The sequence below is a fragment of the Nymphalis io genome, chromosome 23 (genome assembly GCF_905147045.1).
Source record: "Nymphalis io chromosome 23, ilAglIoxx1.1, whole genome shotgun sequence".
NCBI classification, from domain to species: domain Eukaryota; kingdom Metazoa; phylum Arthropoda; class Insecta; order Lepidoptera; family Nymphalidae; genus Nymphalis; species Nymphalis io.
The window spans coordinates 2,117,152-2,136,130 of record NC_065910.1 but is presented as its reverse complement, the minus strand read 5'-3'; positions in this window follow the sequence as shown (position 1 = coordinate 2,136,130).

Sequence of the window (18,979 nt, the reverse complement as noted above, 5' to 3'; positions counted from 1 at the left end):
CGGGTGATTAGTTAAACAATGTTGTCTTCTTCTTTTGAATGTCAAATCAATAATGACAGAAAGAGATATATCAGTATTTAACTAGACAGTCGCTAAGCAACCTTTAATTATATTTGATTGTATGATGTATAAAAAATATATACCTAAATTAGGACAAATTTCAGTTTTTTCACCCTTTTTCGCTTCCTAAAATACTAGGTATCGAGGCGAGCGGGTCATGATCCCATGAATACAAGGATTCTTTTATTAAATTGTAATGTAGAGTCGATTTATTTCTAGAAAATCGTAACGAAATAACAATAAACTATTATATTACTTATTTTCACAACACGGTAGACGTAAAATTGAACCTGAGACCTGGGTAACACCTGACTGTTCTCGTACTGATTCAAGTGATGCATTTGTCCGATGATGAGTATCGACTACGATAGAAGTTTATTTATCCATGGGATGTAAAATAATTATCACACGTAACATTTTAGTCTAGTAAGCTACTAAAACAATATTTCTAAAATTGTATGTAACGAATACAAATTTCGAATATATTCTCAGAAAAAAATATAGTTATATCAAAGCATTGTTCTTTACAAAACACGGATTTGAGGAACTTTATCATACTCGGGTAATATACTCTACTGGTGGTAGAGCTTTGTGCAAGCTCGTCTGGGTAGGTAGCACCCACTCATCAGATATTCTACCGCAAAACAGCAGTACTTGTTATTGTTGTGTTCCGGTTTGAAGGATGAGCGATGGTTGTCATTTCTTACAATGCCAATGTCTAAGGGCGTTTAGTGACCACTTACCATCTGGTGGCCCATATGCTCGTCCGCCTTCCTATTCTATAAAAAAAAAATATAGATCAGAGGATTCTAGATTATAAAAAACTTTATTTTCTTAACATACGAGACATAATTATAAATGAATGCATAATTAATAATTGTCACGAAGTCGTTATAAATTATATTAATATTTAAGATTTTTATAATGAATTAAATTTCCGTTTCCATTTAATATAAACCGAAGAAACGAGGTAGAGTAAGATTTTTTTTAATGAAAGAATAGGTAAGCAGATTAGCATACGGGCCATAAGTAAGTGGTCATCAATGTTCATAGACATTAGCATTATAAATAATTTTAATCATTGCTTACATCGCCAATGCGCCACCAACCTTGGGAACCAAGATGCTATGTCCCTTGTGCTTACACTGTAATTATACTGGCTCACTTACCCTTGAAACCGTAATACCTTGTGTGTGTTTGTACATATACATATTTAATATAAATACATGTAGCATTTTGAATATATTATATAGGTAGATAAGTAAATTTATAATATGCTATCGCCGTTATCACAATACGTAAGCCGTCGTTGGTCTGAAGCGATGACGTTTGTGACGTCATAATATTCCTATTAGAGTCTTATGATTGGTTTCTTTACATATCTAATCGTTATTATACATCAAAAACAGATGATTTTTGAGTACCTAGTAACTCGAGTCGCATCTATCAGTTTAACTATGTAAAACTTTCGACATATCTCTATATAAAAAGGTTACATCAATCTAGTACCATTTTAATCTTGATCTTGAAAATTAACTCTATGCTTTTTATAACCTTTTTTTTAATAATACGCCTTATTTATTATTATATTTTTAGATTTCTTAATGTTTGACAAAAACCGTACAACGAATAGTCATGATACGAAATATTTGACAAAATATTCTGGTAATATTCTAATAATCTTTTATTTTACAGTGGTGAAATTCGGTATGTTAAAGTTTAATTAATATTTTCAACGTTGTAACCTCACTTAGCAAGTATAATGATTTAATTATTTGTTTGTCAAATGATATTCGACATAATGAAAAGTTGCCTGGAGTAAATGAAAATAAATTATTTGTCAAATTAATTATATTTAAAGAACCAGTATTTTGATGATGAAAATGTATGAATTATTATTAAAAATTAAAAAAAATACTTGTTTTTTATTAAATGTCAATATCTCGATTTCTTAAGATTTCTGTACCAGTATTTATTCATTGACAATTTCATAGTAATAATTTTATCATTACTTATTTCTATCGAATCAATATTATTGTGAATGTATGCGTATTAATATTGTAATTTTGAATATTAATTAATATTATATAATAATAATATTTTTTTCATAAACATCCGGGAGTTTTAATTTCCATGTATATAGGTAAATAGCCCGGACATCCTATTTATAGAAATAGTTAATATTAATAAATTTATTTAAAAACCATCATATCAGATAAGAAACAAAATGTAAACGATAATAACTGCTACAGTTTAAAACTGTGATGCAGTTATTAACCTACGCTAGCGTTGTGTTCGCTCACTCGAGCCCTCATAACTTAGCTAGGTTACAAGCAACACAAAATCGATTCCTACGCATTGCCTCGGGCTACCCGTGGTATATGCGTAACATAGATCTACATAAAGATTTCAAAATAGAATCAATAGCCAGACTATTCAAAGACCTCTCTATAAGATATTTTGATAAAGCATCGCAACACGCTAATCCGCTCATCTCTAAGGCGTGCATGTATAGCCCCTTAGAGCTACCTAAAGGGACCCGTAGGCGACCTAAGCACGCCCTACTCGATCCCGTCGATAGACTCACCGCTGCCAACATGCACTTGTTAGATAGATCCCGATTTCAACTAACGATTTCAACGGAGTCCTAAGCCGAGGTCCGTCCTCACAGGAGGCATCCTTAGGACGTCCGTCTCTCTTGAGCCCTGTGTGGCTCCCAACATCCGGCTGAGTTCAATTCGCCCATCCCGCCCGGTGACGCTGTAGAGGCCAGTAAGGCCAACAGTAATACACAAACCGAAAAAAAGCAGTTATTAACACCCGCAAACAAAGCTACAAATCTCTAAAAACATTTGCGTTGCACAAAAAAAAAACGCGATAGAATTAAAATTAACAGATTACAATATAATTTTTTTTAAACAAATTCAAAGAATAATAACAATTATAAAGTAATAATAATTTAGTAATAAAATAACGGCTTAAAATATCTCTAGCATTACTCGAAATATGCCGTAACAGATAATATTATAATAATAAATAAAATACTAATCCAGTAGTACAAATATCAGTTGTCTTAACTTTCTAACAACGTATACTGCAAAGCTGAAATCGAACTGTTTTCGATTACTTACTAATCCAATGTAGCAACAGTTACAAAAAGATCACTATTGTAGCAATAACCAATAACTGCTGTGTATTTTTTTACACTAGTGCTTTACCCAAAGATTCGCTGGCGTCATAATTCCGTACCGTACCGTAACAGCCTGTGAATGTCCCACTGCCGGGGTAAAGGCCTCCTCTCCCTTTGAGAAGGTTTGGTAGTTATTCCACCACGCTGATTCAGAATTGCTATAATTTGATAAATTTCCAGATTTCTTATTAGAGATTCTCATACAAACTTTCATCCACTTTATCACCTTAGGGATTGAATTTTTAAAAATCCTTCGATAGTGCTAACCTACTGTGTAAAAGAAACACGTACGCTAATTCTCATGGTGTTAGCCCTAGTAGTTTGGGCTGTGCGATATGTTAGTTAGTCAGTCACTTATTATTTTATTTATATATAGATTAATTACTTTATTGTACACTATATTAGGGTATATGCTTAAAACTCGCATTGATAATTACTACGTTTAATATTTTTGTGTTCCGGTTTGAATGATGAGTCGGCTAGTGTAATTGTAAACACATGGAACATCACATCTTATCCCAAGGTTAGCGGTGGCTGGAATGATCAGTATTTTTAATAGAGCCAATGTCTATGTGCGCTAGTCACCACTTACCGTCAGCTAGTCCATTTACCAGCTGTCTACATATTATAAATAAATAAAAAATAAAAAGACTACAAATTTTGTTTTTAGCATTTTAAGCTAAATCTGTAACACAATGTATGAAAGTGTCATATGGTTCTCGAAAAAATCTATCTAACCGCAAGAATATTAGCTATTAGTATTAATTCATTTATTATCAAATCTGTCATGAGTAACAGATTGATAGTATTATCAGTTACGTGTCGATATTTCGATAACAGTACATTGAAAATATATTTTGTTAGTCTTATTAATTAGCCCTTAAGATGGACTTCCTTATACTACTTGCGCCGTTTTTGGTATTAGTGGTTATGTACGGATTGACGTGTTTTTGTTTACAGTGTTGTGAAATATTTGGTAAGTACCTAGTTAAACTGTCAGCCATTTTTATTTTGCCAGTACGTCATGTCACAATTTTGACATTTTTGTTGACTTGAAACGCTCGGCTACGTTGTTATAAATCATGGTATTGTTTTTTTTATTGTTGTCCAAAATCAATGTATTGTGTTAAAATTGCATGGACTGTTATAAACTAAAAAAAAAAAAATTTTGCCAACATAATATAAAATATCAATTATTCGTATTATGAATTAACACATATCACATTTCTATTAAAATATAATTGTTTTTCTATTAGAGTTTAATTGTTAGTTTTAAATGTAACCTATTATTTTGTTATTGTTTTTTTATATATTAAAATTAATCTGAAACATCAGTTATATTTGATGATAATAGATGGCTCTATTGTCGCCTAACAATATATACTGCCACCTAGCGTGGAATAGCAACACTACGTAATTTAAAGTTTACCTTGCTTAATGTATGGATGTCACTGTTTAGTTATAAGAAAATTATATTGTTAAATATTAGAACAGTTGCTTGTTTATATAAAAAAAATAATTACAAAAACATTGTACCAACATACGAAAACGTAAACGTGTACAGTGATATGCAATATACTGAAAACTTTAATAGGTTTTTGTAGATATAGCGCTTCGATTTCACAATATTATTTAACTATTATTTGAGTTCCGATTGATATGACTCTTTCACGTCATAAAGTTTTAGGACGAACAAAAGACATTTTGTCATCAGAGACGGAACGAATATTCTAAAACTTTTTGTGTAACTTGATGTGTATTATAGACAAAAGGTTAAGAGTTTGAAAAGTCGGTGCCTCCTTTAGTCTTAATTTAGATCAATACGTTTGGGAGTGTGAAAATATGTTTTAAAGAGCGTCTAAGTCATGTAAGGACGATAAAGTTTAATACTTTATGCGATGTGTTTTTTTTTAATTCAAAGAAAGTAGGATAATCTAACTAAGCCAATACAGAAAATAAATATAAACTGCCTTGTTGGCTTAGTAGCTAGATATAAGGCTGCAGTTCCCGAAGTCATGGGATTTTCTGTCGAAGATTCCAAATAGCAGCCCGGAGGCTGGAAGATGGTAGAGTATAATTCCCGTGACTCGGAAAGCACGTAAAGCCTTTAATTCTGCGCCTGAACTCTTTCTTGTCGTGTTGAAGAGCCGTCTCATCGGATTATAGGAATACATCACTTGTGCACTATATGTCCTGCGCAACTGTCTAGTCTCACGTTAGATTGGCCGTCGTGGCCGAAGTCGGTTAGGTTATCTTCTGCTTCCTACCCTTATCCCACTACATGGGGTCGGCACAACATGTATTTTCCTTCCACTTCTCTCTGTCAATCGTCATCTCAGTACTTACCCGTTTCATACACATATCTTTTTTTACGCAATCCATCCACACTTTCTTAGCCTCCCCCGTCCTATATCCATAAACATTCATACTCATCACCTTTCTAGGAACATGCTTTTCGTCCCTCATCACATGCTCATACCACGCTAATCTATTACTCTTCAACTTTTCATCTGTTAGTGCTACTTTTAGATTTCCTGTGATATACTCGTTTCTTATCTCGTCTATTCTAGTTACATAAACACACGCACATTTTACTTAACATTAGCATCTCTGGCTCATGCATTCTTGTTAGATCCACTTCTTTTGCTGCCCAACATTCAGAACCATCATCAAAACATCCTCATTATTAAATATATAGTCTATTATTTTCACTCAAATGGCTGCTAAATAAACATTTGAAACCTCAGATGTTTTATAATAATGCAATTGCCGCTAAATAATTAGTTCATAAATATTAATACAATGAAGTTGTTTACGATTGCAAACAAAACGATTAATATCATACCAAGCAACAAATATTATTGACTTTTATTGGTGATACAGCCACTTGTTTAGCGGGTAATAATGCTGAAAATTGCTTGGTGAGACTTAAAAGGTTAAATAAAAGCTTGCTGGATCCTTTTACTTATTGATATGTGTTGATCTGGTTAAGGTGAGTAAGTAAGCCAGTGTACTTTATTATAGGCCGAAGGTACACAATATTTTACAAATCTCTCTTATGATTGGTAACATAGTGACATTCCTAATATATTAATAATGTAAAAATAATGACATCATTTCATGGGACGGCTTAGTTTAGATTAAAAGCAGCGCTGTAACCGCGCATATTTCATAGTTCTATCCTCCTACTATGTAAAAAGAGCCCGCAATTTTTCATGGTGCTGGCCATTAGTTAGCTGTGCTGTCCTTTGTTATGTCACTTAGGCAGTCAGTTATTATCTTATTTATTTATATTATATGATTTTTTTATTTCGACACCAACTATATAAGTTTCAAATATAATTATACAAGTTATGTCCAGCTTAGCAAGGAATGTTACAATCAATCAACAGCCAATCGTTGTCCACTGCTGAACATAGGCCTCTCCCAAGGTGCGCCAAAGCTCCCTGTCCTCCGCCTTCCGCATCCAGTTGGTGCCCGCCACCTTCTTAAGGTCGTCGGTCCACCTAGCTGGAGGGCGCCCTACGTTGCCCTACGTTTGCCGATTCGCGGTCTCCACTCTAGGACTCGTCTGCTCCAACGGCCATTGGTCCTACGACATACGTGACCAGCCAACTGCCATTTCAGCCTGCTAATTTTGCAAGCTATGTCGGCGACTTCGGTTCTTTTCCGGATAATCTGATTTCTGATCTTATCCTTCAAAGATACTCCGAGCATAGCTCGCTCCATAGCACGCTGAGCGACTTTGAATTTGTGGACTAGTCCCGCAGTTAGTGTCCACGTTTCGGCACCGTATGTCATGGCAGGTAAGACGCATTGGTTGAAGACTTTCGTCTTCAAACATTGCGGTATAGACGATTTGAGGACTTGACGAAGGTTGCCAAAAGCTGCCCATTCCAAGCGAATTCTTCGATCGGCTTCCTTCTCGAAGTTGTTCCTACCGACTTGTATTATCTGTCCTAGGTAGGTATATTCACTAACAACTTCGAGAGGTTTCCCCTCAACGTATATCGGTCCCGGCACGACATGCCTATTGAACATGACCTTGGTCTTGTCCAAGTTTATACCGAGATCGACACACCGGGAAGACTCGCCTAGGCTACGCAGCATTTCGGTGAGTTGTTCCAGCGACTCCGCTATGATGACGATATCATCGGCAAATCGAAGGTGTAAGATGTACCGTTTACATTGACTCCATACTCAGTCCAATCCAGCGTCTTGAAAACGTCTTCCAACGCGTTGGTGAACAGTTTCGGGGATATTACATCCCCCTGTCTCACCCCTCTACGCAGGTGGATCGCCTTCGTCTTACAGTCCTGGATGTGGACAGTCATTGTAGCGGCATTGTACAGACATCTCAGTACCTCGATATATCTCCAGTCGATATGACATCTCTGCAATGAGTCGAGCACTGTCCAGGTTTCGATGGAGTCGAAGGATTTCTCGTAGTCCACAAATGCCATACACAGCGGCTGATTGTACTCTTCTGTCTTCTGCACAATCTGTCGAACAGTATGGATGTGGTCCACGGTGCTGTAGCCTGATCGAAAGCCGGCTTGCTCTGGGGGCTGGAACTCGTCAAGTCGTCTGGCGAGACGGTTCGTGACGACTCTTGAGAACAGCTTATACACGTGACTCAGGAGGGAGATTGGTCTGTAGTTTTTCAAGAGGGTTTTATCACCTTTCTTGAAAAACAGTACCGCCTCACTCCCGCTCCACGTTTCCGCGGTCTTGCCATGTTGGATGACAGAATTAAAGAGGCTTGCTAGCTCTTTCAGGACCGGAGTCCCGCCTGCCTTAAGCAACTCTGTTGTGATTCCGTCATCTCCCGGAGCTTTGTTGTTTTTAAGCTGTTCTAGAGCCGCCCTAATCTCGCCTTGGTCAACGACCGGGAGCTCCTTGGGGTAACAGCGCGTAAGAGGGGCGCGCTGGTCATCAATACTGATTCCCACGGGTTTATCCGATCTTGAAGAGAACAACTGCCCATAAAACCTCTCTACTTCTCCGACAATCTCAGGCGTAGAGGTAACGACCCCACCATTTTCAGTTTTAAGTTTTGTCAGACGCGTCCTCCCAAACTTGCGAGCGAACACTTTCGATCCCCGATTTTGCTCAATCGCAGCCTTGATGGCACGGGTATTGGAGCGTCGGAGATCGCGTCGCGTCAGCGTTTTTATTGTTCGGTTTAAGGCCTTATCTGACAAAAACGATGGTAGTTCTCGTCGTTTTCTCATGAGCTCGAGTGTCTCAGCAGAGAGTTTTGGTGCGTTGTCTCTTCTCTGTGGCGGAAACACTTGCGGGATGTGTTTTGCAGTATTTTTATATGTATTCTGCAGACCAGCTTGTCGGTTTTCTCATCAATGCTGCTTACGGTTTCCAACGCGGTGAATTGATTTTGAAGTTCCATTTGGAACTTTTCGGAGCCTTGAGCAGCTTGGAGCATGGTAGGTCGGAGAGTAGACCTCATCATTCTCGATCTTTCGGCTTTTAAGTCGATATTTAGAGTGCCTCGAACCAAGCGGTGATCACTTCCGGTATTAAACCTGTTGATCACAGTAACATCTCTAAATATGTGCCTTTTATTCGAAATGATAAAGTCTATCTCGTTCCTTGTCACGTTATCGGGGCTTCGCCAGGTCCACCTCCTCTCAGGCTTCTTTTGATATAAAAAAATTCATCAAAAAGAACCCCTGCCCTTCGAGAAAGTTAACCAGCATTTGCCCCCTGTGATTTCTGCAGCCCAAGCCGTAAGGTCCGACTTTCGATTCACCGCTATCTTGTACTCCCACTTTAGCATTAAAGTCTCCCATAACAAAATTGTAGTGGGCCTTCGAGGTGTCGTTGAGGGCCTTTGCGATGACCTCGTAAATCGCTTCGACCACATCATCAGAGTATGTCGAAGTTGGCGCATATACCTGTACGACCTTCAGGAAGTACCTGTCGGAAAGTTTTAGGAAATGTAGGTAACCAAGGTATGCTACCCGGTTCGACACATTACTGATTTCCACAATGCTGCTAATAAGATCCTTTTTGACTAGAAAACCGACACCACCCTGGGAGAGGTTATCACCTTCGCGGAAGTAGAGTAAGTTACCGGAGTTATCGTGTCCTCCCCCTGTCTGCGGACTTCAGATAACCCAGTAAGATATGCCAGTTTATATGACTTAACTCTACTTCCAATTCGGCGAGGTGATGGTCCAGCCTCATCGAGCGTCCATTGTACGTTGCCATATGAAGTCGTCTTATATGGTAGCCTGCCGTGAACCGGTGAATCTTAGCACCCCCTGCCCTGCCGATACCGCGACCGCTACCTTGGTCGGGCCTAGCGGGCTTGCCGGTAACTGGGGGCCTTTTTTTGGGCGCATCTGCCATTTAGGAGGGTTTGCCCATACTCGCCGCGCTGGGCAGGCATGTTGGCGAGCGCAGTAGGGGTGTAAGATATTTATGGGGGGGGGGACGCTGCTGCCCATCCCCCCTTTTCCCCGTCCCTCAGTCGCCTCTTACGACACCCACGGGATGAAATTGGGGGAGTACTATTCTAAGCTGGTACTCCATGGCGAAAGGAATGTTTAACGATTTTATAAATAGCCAGTGTAACTTTAGGCACAATACATAATACATATCTTAGGTTGGTTGCACATTGGTGATCCGTCCCGATTTCAACGGCATCCTAAGCCGAGGTCCGGTCTCAGAGGAGGCACCCTTAGGACGTCCGTCTCTCTTGAGCCCTCGTGTGGCTCCCAACATCCGGCTGAGTTTAACTCGCCCATCCTGCCCGGTGATGCTGTAGAGGCCAGTAGGGCCAACAGTAATACACAATCCGAAAAAAAAACATTGGTGATGTAAGGAATGGTAAATAATTCTTACGCCAGTGCCTATCGCCGGTGGTATGCACTTAAAAATTGGAACAGAGGATTACGAAAATAAAATACAGGTCTTTATACGATTATAAATATCTCAGTACTCAGACGATGTCTATCAGTAATGTAATTAATGTATTTAAATAATCTTTGATACCTGTGAACATAATCAGACATGAAATTATTTTCACAAAAATAAACTAATTTGCGTGTATTTAATTTTTTTTTTGCTTTTTATAAAAGAGGATTTTTCTTGCATCTTTTTTTTTAAATATATAGTTATGATACTATTAGTTAAATAGTACATGCCTGTATTTATTTTGCAACTTTTTTTACAGTTTTATCATTAAATATACATAATACATTTTCTGCGTGAAGCCTCACATCAAGGGATTTTTGTCAAAATAACATAAGTAGATAATAATACAAGTAGTATTTTATTAATAAAAGGAAAGCCTTTTTTATCTGTGTCACTGCGCAAAACACCCGGAATTCACGGCAAGGTATCAGTGGTCTGAGATAAAAGTTTTGATTAACCACGTCTAAATTTCGCAATGAAGTGCTTCACAAAATGTAGAAATCTACGTCTAAGTTAAAGGCTTAAGCCATCATGAAAAGCACCGAAAATCTTACTTATCTAGGCTGATAAGGCAATGTTCTCAGCACGCGATCAACGATGATGATGGATGCATGGTGATTGCGTGGTGAGTTTATAGATTGTTACCCTCGCGCGCTTTTCATTGACAGCTGTCTGTGAACAGAAATAAACCATTATTTGTATTTTATTTGTTCGCAGTTGGTACATCTAAAAATGATTACGTTAAGAATTGAAATCGTTGTTATTTTTGTGTATTTTTTTTTTGTCTAAATGAATCTAGTTTTATCTGTCGTAGTTGATAATTTTATTTAGGCTGTTAAGGTGTTAACGTACTCGTGTTACTTTTATTTGTAAGGGCATTAGTTTACAAAACCCTCGAAGTACCGTAATCGTCAATTCTTATATAAAAATTGCATATTTCGAACAACTTTTTTTTAAATAGTCATTTGTTTTTCATTTTACTTTAACACTAAAGCTTCAGCGTTAGCAAGCACACAACAAAAATAAAATAGCTTGAAAACAGAAGAGAAAAGGTTATTTGTCATTTATGTATAGATAGCAGTCTTATCATATAATTAAGAATAAAGTGCAAATATTATACGTTAGTAATAAAAATTAAGTTAATGTAAAATAAATAATCGAAACGAATTGTACGCCTATTCGGAATCTGGTATCGTTAATAAATTATAAAATACACGTTGTTAATGTGCAATTTCTAACGCGAATATGATCTTTCTGCCGATTGATTATATTCATTTTTTTTCATGTACTCTAAATATTGTTTATGTGTACTTTAAAACGTAATACCCACTCAAAATTAGTAAATTTTAATACCATTTATTATTTGTTGCTTCTACTGGTGACCGGAATTCCAATTTTCACGCAGCACGCAGACGCTAGCACACGCTTAGATATATAGTCTGACCTTTGTTTTTAAATAAGTCTTTATTGTAATCCTTATATAAAAAATAATAAAATGCTTTTTACAAAACAACATTATTTATGTGTGCATAATGCAAACTAATAGGTACGTCGGTTGTTATAAATAATACCGCAGAATCAACTTGTGCTTGTTGAATCGCTTGGAGATGTGATAGTGGCTTCGCAAAACAAATCTATTGCTAAGTATAAGGAAAAAGATGAGTTAACACACATTTAAAGATATATTAATTTTTTATAAACACAAAAACAAATTGCATTGACCTCAAACAAATAGCATAAGTGCGCGACAATAATTTTACTGATGGAGCTTTGTGCAAGCTCCTCTGGGCAGGTACCATCTACTCGTCAAATATTCTACCGCAAAATAGCAGTACTTGGTATTTTGAAGGGTGAGGTAGCCAGTGTAATTACAGGCACAAGGGACATAACATCTTAGTTCACAAGGTTGGTGGCGCATTGGCGATGTACGCGAGGGTAATATTTCTTACAATACCAATGTCTATGGGCGTTTGGTGACCACATACCGCCTACCTATACTATAAAAAAAAATCCTATGCACCCAATCCAACTTCATTCTCGTGTTTTGATTCTTATTTCGATATATTATCTACCAAGCTTGCTTTAAGGTCACACCAAGCCAGATATCCTGTCCTTATCCTGTACCTTACACATTACAAACTCTTGTCTTTTTGTTTTCAGTTATATCATTTTATTTATGTTCAACACATCAGCAAATTTACAATAACGAAGCAAATAAAATAAATAAAAACACACGTACGTGTACGATGATTAAATACGTACAAATAAAATCATTGATATTAATTATTTTTCATTTAAAAACAATTTAATGCGACCGTTATCTATTAAAGAGATCGCAGTGATACTCCTGAAATCTACTAGAAAATCTTTTGTGACTTAATTACATAGTCGTAGAAATAAAATAAAAAAAACTTTATCACACATTTAAATGCTAAATCGACTCAACCCGTGGAAACTCAAATGGAGCGCGAGAAAAAAAAACAAAAAAATTGTAGACAATGTAACGAAATCAGTAGATACTTAGATCGATAAATATTTTTAATCTATGATATATTTTTTATTGATAATTGTTATGTTATATATTACCGATATTTTTAATAAATGCTTATCATAACTTATATAAAATTATTTAACTGCTTATCTCTTGATCTTTGTTATATGTGTGGGTCTTTGTAATTAAAATTCAATCAGAATTGTGCTATGATAAGTTGTTTTGCATGTTTGCATTTGTTATGCATGTTATTTTGATTGCCTCGTTGGTCTAGTGGCTTGATGTAAGGCCGCAGACCCAGAGGTTTAGATTCCCAAGTCGGGCCAGTAAAAAGTTATTGGGTTTTCTGTCAGAAAATTTTCAGTAGCTGCCTGATTGTTTTCCAATCGGATTATGAGAGTTAGGGAATAAAGAGTGCACTTGTGTTTGCGCACACATTTGTGCACTATAATATCTCCTGCGTAGTTGGCTAATCTCTCTTAAGATTTGGCCGCCGTAGCCGAAATCAGTCTGGAGGACATTATTATTATTATTTTGAAAACGCTAAAGTGATATGATATTCATCTCAGATGCAATCAAGACTCATATGTATGATTTATCGTTGCAGTGATGTCATTCGAATGTTGAGTGACTAGATTGTTTGACAGGAAGTTAAAAATATTAGGCTGTTCATGGGCGCATCTTTATCTGCATCTAAAAAAAAGATAATGTTGCCATCTTATAATCATACAATAATATTGATAAGCCGGCTAACACACGCCCAAAAAATTTTACATACTGAACTGTTTTGAGTCGAAAGTACTGAAGCTGGTATTATAAAAAAACGTAAATAACTTGTATTGTTTGAAATTGTGAGCCCCTAATTTTATTGAGTATGTTATTTATAATAATTACAATAATTACACAATACTGAAGGATGTATTGGGAGTACTTCCATCAGCAGCCTTTTTCTTTGTCAAGTTATTCAATTAGACTTTGATTCGCGTTTCAGAAACTTACAATTAGATAGAATTATTTTATTATTTTTAGTCGAGATGGTCCAGGGACTATGAGTTCGCCCTTTTGTAGGTTCTAATTACACATATTTCCACATACTATATTTTCACATACAATGTGTTCACATGCTTAATTATTTTATAATTCATCTCATGTTTGGCGGTGAAAATGTGAAAAAAATTGCATGTGTCAGATGTAATTAGGTCATGTACAGTGTACACCAATCCACATTGGAGTAGCGTGGTGAAATAAGCTCCAAATCTTGTCCTCAATAACTGCTACATTACTTTTTTTGATGTAATAAAATCAACTGCGTCGTATTAGAACGACGTTAACTCATCAGTATATCTTATGAATTATCACAATTACATTGAACATACAATTTTTCATGATGGCTATTATTAAAAGAACATTAGTCTCATAGTAATTTTTCTTACGTAATGAAAATGTAGTATATATACATAACTATTTGTATATATACAAAAAGTATATCTATATTTATATATATTATTTAATTTTATCTTGTAATATGACTTTTTAAATATATTTGTAGATAGTAGTAGGGATTTGTGCTCGGGTAGGTGCCACACATATTGTATCGCCAAACAGCACAACATATTATTGTTGTTTTCCGGTTTGATAGGTGATTGATAGTTAATATTTCTTAGTGTCAAAATCTTGGTGACAACTGATCAGCAGGTGGTCCATTATAGTCTGTCTGTTATTTTTAAATAAAAATTAAATAAATACTTCTTTGAAGATCACATATTAATCTGCGTTTTCCATTTTTATCAATATGACATGTGTCATCAACGAATCTATAAACGCGACAGTATCATGTTTTTAGTACATTTACGTTTATCAACATGTGTGTTTGACGCATAAATATATTGTGTACACAGGCCCTTAACCCTGCCCTTCACTTTATTATCTTAAAGACACAACCTTCTTGAAGGATCAATTTGAAACAGCCTGTTATGTTTTCTTGTGTAAGGTTTAGAAATAACAAACTTCATTGTAAATATTTTCCAAGTGATGATAATAAAATATTTCATAATTTAAATAAATGACGCTTAACGTAATGATAAGGAAGTAAGTTCATAGTTATAGATAATGAATGATAACAGTGATGAGAATTTATACCGTAGAGGTGTGTCTTTATAGAGGTCGTATAGGTTTTTTTTTCGGCTCGGATTCATTGCCTTTGCATCTTGTGTAGTTATATTAAATTAAGGTGCTATGATTAAAACTATTGCCACGTTTTCATTGCTACGTATTTGCGCGTGAACGCATTGATCACTCGGTAATATGGTCAGCATATACATATGATTAAAATAATTGTGTAATCCTTAAATTATTCGCATTTTCCATATGATTATCTCATAGTATTCAAGTATCTTCACTTTTTTGTCGTATTGCTCATCTATGTATTAGAATTGGCACTGCGTTAAAAAAAAAGCTGATATAACCTCGTAACAGCGCAATATGGATTAAAAAAAACTACAAAAAGCAATAAGCATTTCTTATTAATTTAAAGTCAATGTAAAATTATTACTTAACATAACCTGTAACGTACAATTACTATAAGTACACAAAACGAAAAAAAAACTTTATTTTACGGTACGTGAAAGTTTTATACATATGACCTAATTTGTAGAGCGTAAAAAAATCTAATTTCAACAAAAAAGTATCTAATTAAAATTTGCGTATCATAAAGGAGGACCGAGTTATCGTAAAAAAACGTTTACTACTTTTCAAGATGGCGAAAGAAAGCTCATAGCAAATCTTCCTTGACATTTTCAAGTTAGGCTTTTCAGACAAAATATTTTATGTTAACAATTTCAGTTCAGTTTTTTGTTGGAATAATAATGTTGGCGTAATTGTGGAAAAATAACGCATTGTTTACTGTGTGTATTTTACACAATTCTAATACCAATATTTTAATGACTATTTTTTTTATAAAAACAATAATCAACTTATAATTCACTATTTAGTAAGCTAAATAGTGAATTATAAGTTGATTATTGTTTATTAATTTAGGGTGGAATCATGGAATAGTAATAGTTAAAAATAGGGAATTGGACACTTGTTTTTCTAACGGTACCGGTGTGCAATATAAAAACTTTAACACTTATATACCGCTATATATAAAAAAAACTAAAGAAAAGGACAATAGAACAAATTGATTATTGTTGTTAAATATTTAAAACATCTAATTAGTTATTTTAGGAGTCAACGTTAACCTTTAATGTACTTTTTCATAATATAAAATTGAACATTTAATAAAATAGAAACCGTTTTAAAAAATAAGACGTTTAAATGATAATCTTAAATTATATTTTCCTATATTGTTTGTTATATAGTAAATGCATAAACGCTCATTGAAAAATCTATTTCTACTGCGATAGCAATCAATCTAACTGATAATGACAAATAGTTTAAAAATAGTTGAATAAAGATGAAAATATTTGTATCAAGATAATAAGCGATAAAAAAGCCGAGATGGCCCTGTGGTAATAACGCGTGAATCTTAACCGATGATCGTGGGTTCAAACCCGGGCAAGCACCGCTGAATTTTCATGTGTTTAATTTGTGATTATAATTCATCTCGTGCTTTACGGTGAAGGAAAACATCGTGAGGAAACCTGCATGTGCCTAATTTCACTGAAGTTCTGCGCATGTGAATTCTATCAACCCGCATTGGAGCAGCGTGGTGGAATAAGCTCCAAACCTTCTCCTCAAAAAGAGGAGAGGAGGCCTTTAGCCCAGCAGTGGGACATTCACAGGCTGTTACGGTAATAAGCGATAGCGTAGTCGTACATTATAAATAAAATATTGCGTAATTTCGTGCTTTGTTTTAATTTATTCTATTTTAATTACTCGCTAGTGCTGATCGTACATTTGAGTAGTGTTATTGTTAGTTTTAGGCTTAGAATGCCAATAGGACTTTGATAAACTAGCTACTCGTCCCAGCTCAGCCAGTTCGCACGGTTATAATAAGGGTCTACATCAAACGTTTGTAGTTCAAACGTTGTTCGAAGGAAAAATATACAAAGAAAAATTCAAAGCAAAAACCTTCACGGGCTTGAGCTTAATAGTTTAGTTTAGATGTTTTTAAGCGGTTTTTTTTTAAATCGCAGCGCGTTATATTTTTACTGAGGTTACGACTGGTACCTAGGACCTACCTAGTTATTTTTGAGCTTTTAGTTCACTAACTAATATACATCAGCGTTATCTTTCTTTTAAAAAAAAAACCCTTGAACTTAAAAAACATTTTTACCCATTATATTTTATTTGTTTTTTTTTTTTATAGAATAGGAACGCGGACGAGCATATGGGCCACCTGATGGTAAGTGGTCACCAAACGCCCTTAGACATTGACATTGTAAGAAATGTTAACCATCGCTTACATCACCAATGCGCCACCAACCTTGGGAACTAAGATGTTATGTCCCTTGTGCCTGTAATTACACTGGCTCACTCAGCCTTGAAACCGGAACACAACAATACCAAGTACTGCTGTTTTGCGGTAGAATATCTGATGAGTGGGTGGTACCTACCCAGACGAGCTGGCACAAAGCTCTACCACCAGTAATTTTAAAAATTACGATATTATTTATTTAAATTATTATTATATATTACGTGAAACAATGTTCTTTCGACACACCGCGGAGCATTCATGAAAAATCACAAAAAGTGATATGCGACATTGATTTATAATGTTGTTTCTGAGAACATCAACCGAAAAATTCTCACTTATCATATACTGTCAACCTTAATAAACAAATATTTGTTCGATGTAGATTGAGCAAATTGTTCTTGATTTTTCTCATTTTCGTCTAAATCTTAAACTAACTGACGTCGTGTTGAAGCTGGTATATTCCATGACATAATACATGACATTTCCATGACAGCGGTATTTCTAGGTGGCAGGGCTTTGTGTAAGCTCGTTTGGGTAAGTACCACCCAGTCATCAGATATTAAACTACAGGCATAATCTACGTTCCAATGGTGGCGCATTGGCGGTGAAAGGATGGTTAATATTTTCATCGCCAAGGTCTATGGGCGGTATGTTGCCGTCCGCCTACTTATAACATAAAAAAAAAAAATATTAATAATATTGACACACATGAAAATGTTGACTAATTCTCCTCTTTGATTTTGTGAACGAATACAAAAATCCGATCTCATATTACTCGAAGCAATTATATTTATTTCTTAATAAAATTTTAATTTTATTTGTCGAATTACCCGTTAAATATTTATGGGAACCGTTTCTTTACACACACAGAAACAAACATGTAAACACCCACATTGACAAGTATAATAAATTGTTTTAGAAAAAAAAATATTCATACTTATATATATGTAACATATTATAAATAACTATATTTATCGCATAGATAGGAATCAGCCGAGATGGCCCAGTGGTAAGAACGCGTGAATCTTAACCGATGATCGTGGGTTCAAACCCGGGCAAGCACCACTGAATTTTCATGTGCTTAATTTGTGATTATAATTCATCTCGTTCTTCACAGTGAAGGAAAACATCGTGAGGAAACCTGCATGTGTCTAATTTCACTGAAGTTCTGCCACATGTGAATTCTACCAACCCGCATTGGAGCAGCGTGGTGGAATAAGCTCCAAACCTTCTCCTCAAAAAGAGGAGAGGAGGCCTTTAGCCCAGCAGTGGGACATTCACAGGCTGTTACGGTACGGTAGATAGGAATCAGACATATACATTAACAATATCTAAAATTGTGTGTTTGTTAAATCATGTATCCGTATCTTATGAGGCTGCGATGTGATAAGATTAATCGGTCAAAGAAATTATAAAATTGATATATTATTTAATGTAGGTCTTGTATTGATTTTAATATTCAAAATAAATAAAAAATATTATTGTTATCATTACTGAATGAGGTCATCTATATTAATATTATAAATGCGAAGGAACTTTGTCTGACCGTTACGCTTTCACCGCTAAACAACTGAATTTTATGAAATTTGTTATGAAGCAAGCTTAAACCCCCTAATGTGCATTGCTTAAAATTTTTCTTTTTGATCGAACACGACTAACTTTTTTTTGTGCCTTTATAGTATAGGTGTAAACATACCCCTGAGGAGGACGGCAGCCGGGATGGCCTCGCGCTGCCGTACGCACTAGCGAAGAGTGCGGGGGGGGAGATTACCTTCGCCCCCTGAGGAAAGCTCCGCCGAACTATGAGCGGAGCACAGCTAGGAAGAGGCGGCGGATGCGTTATATCAACACGATCCCGCAGCCTATCCGATCCGTGCTGAAG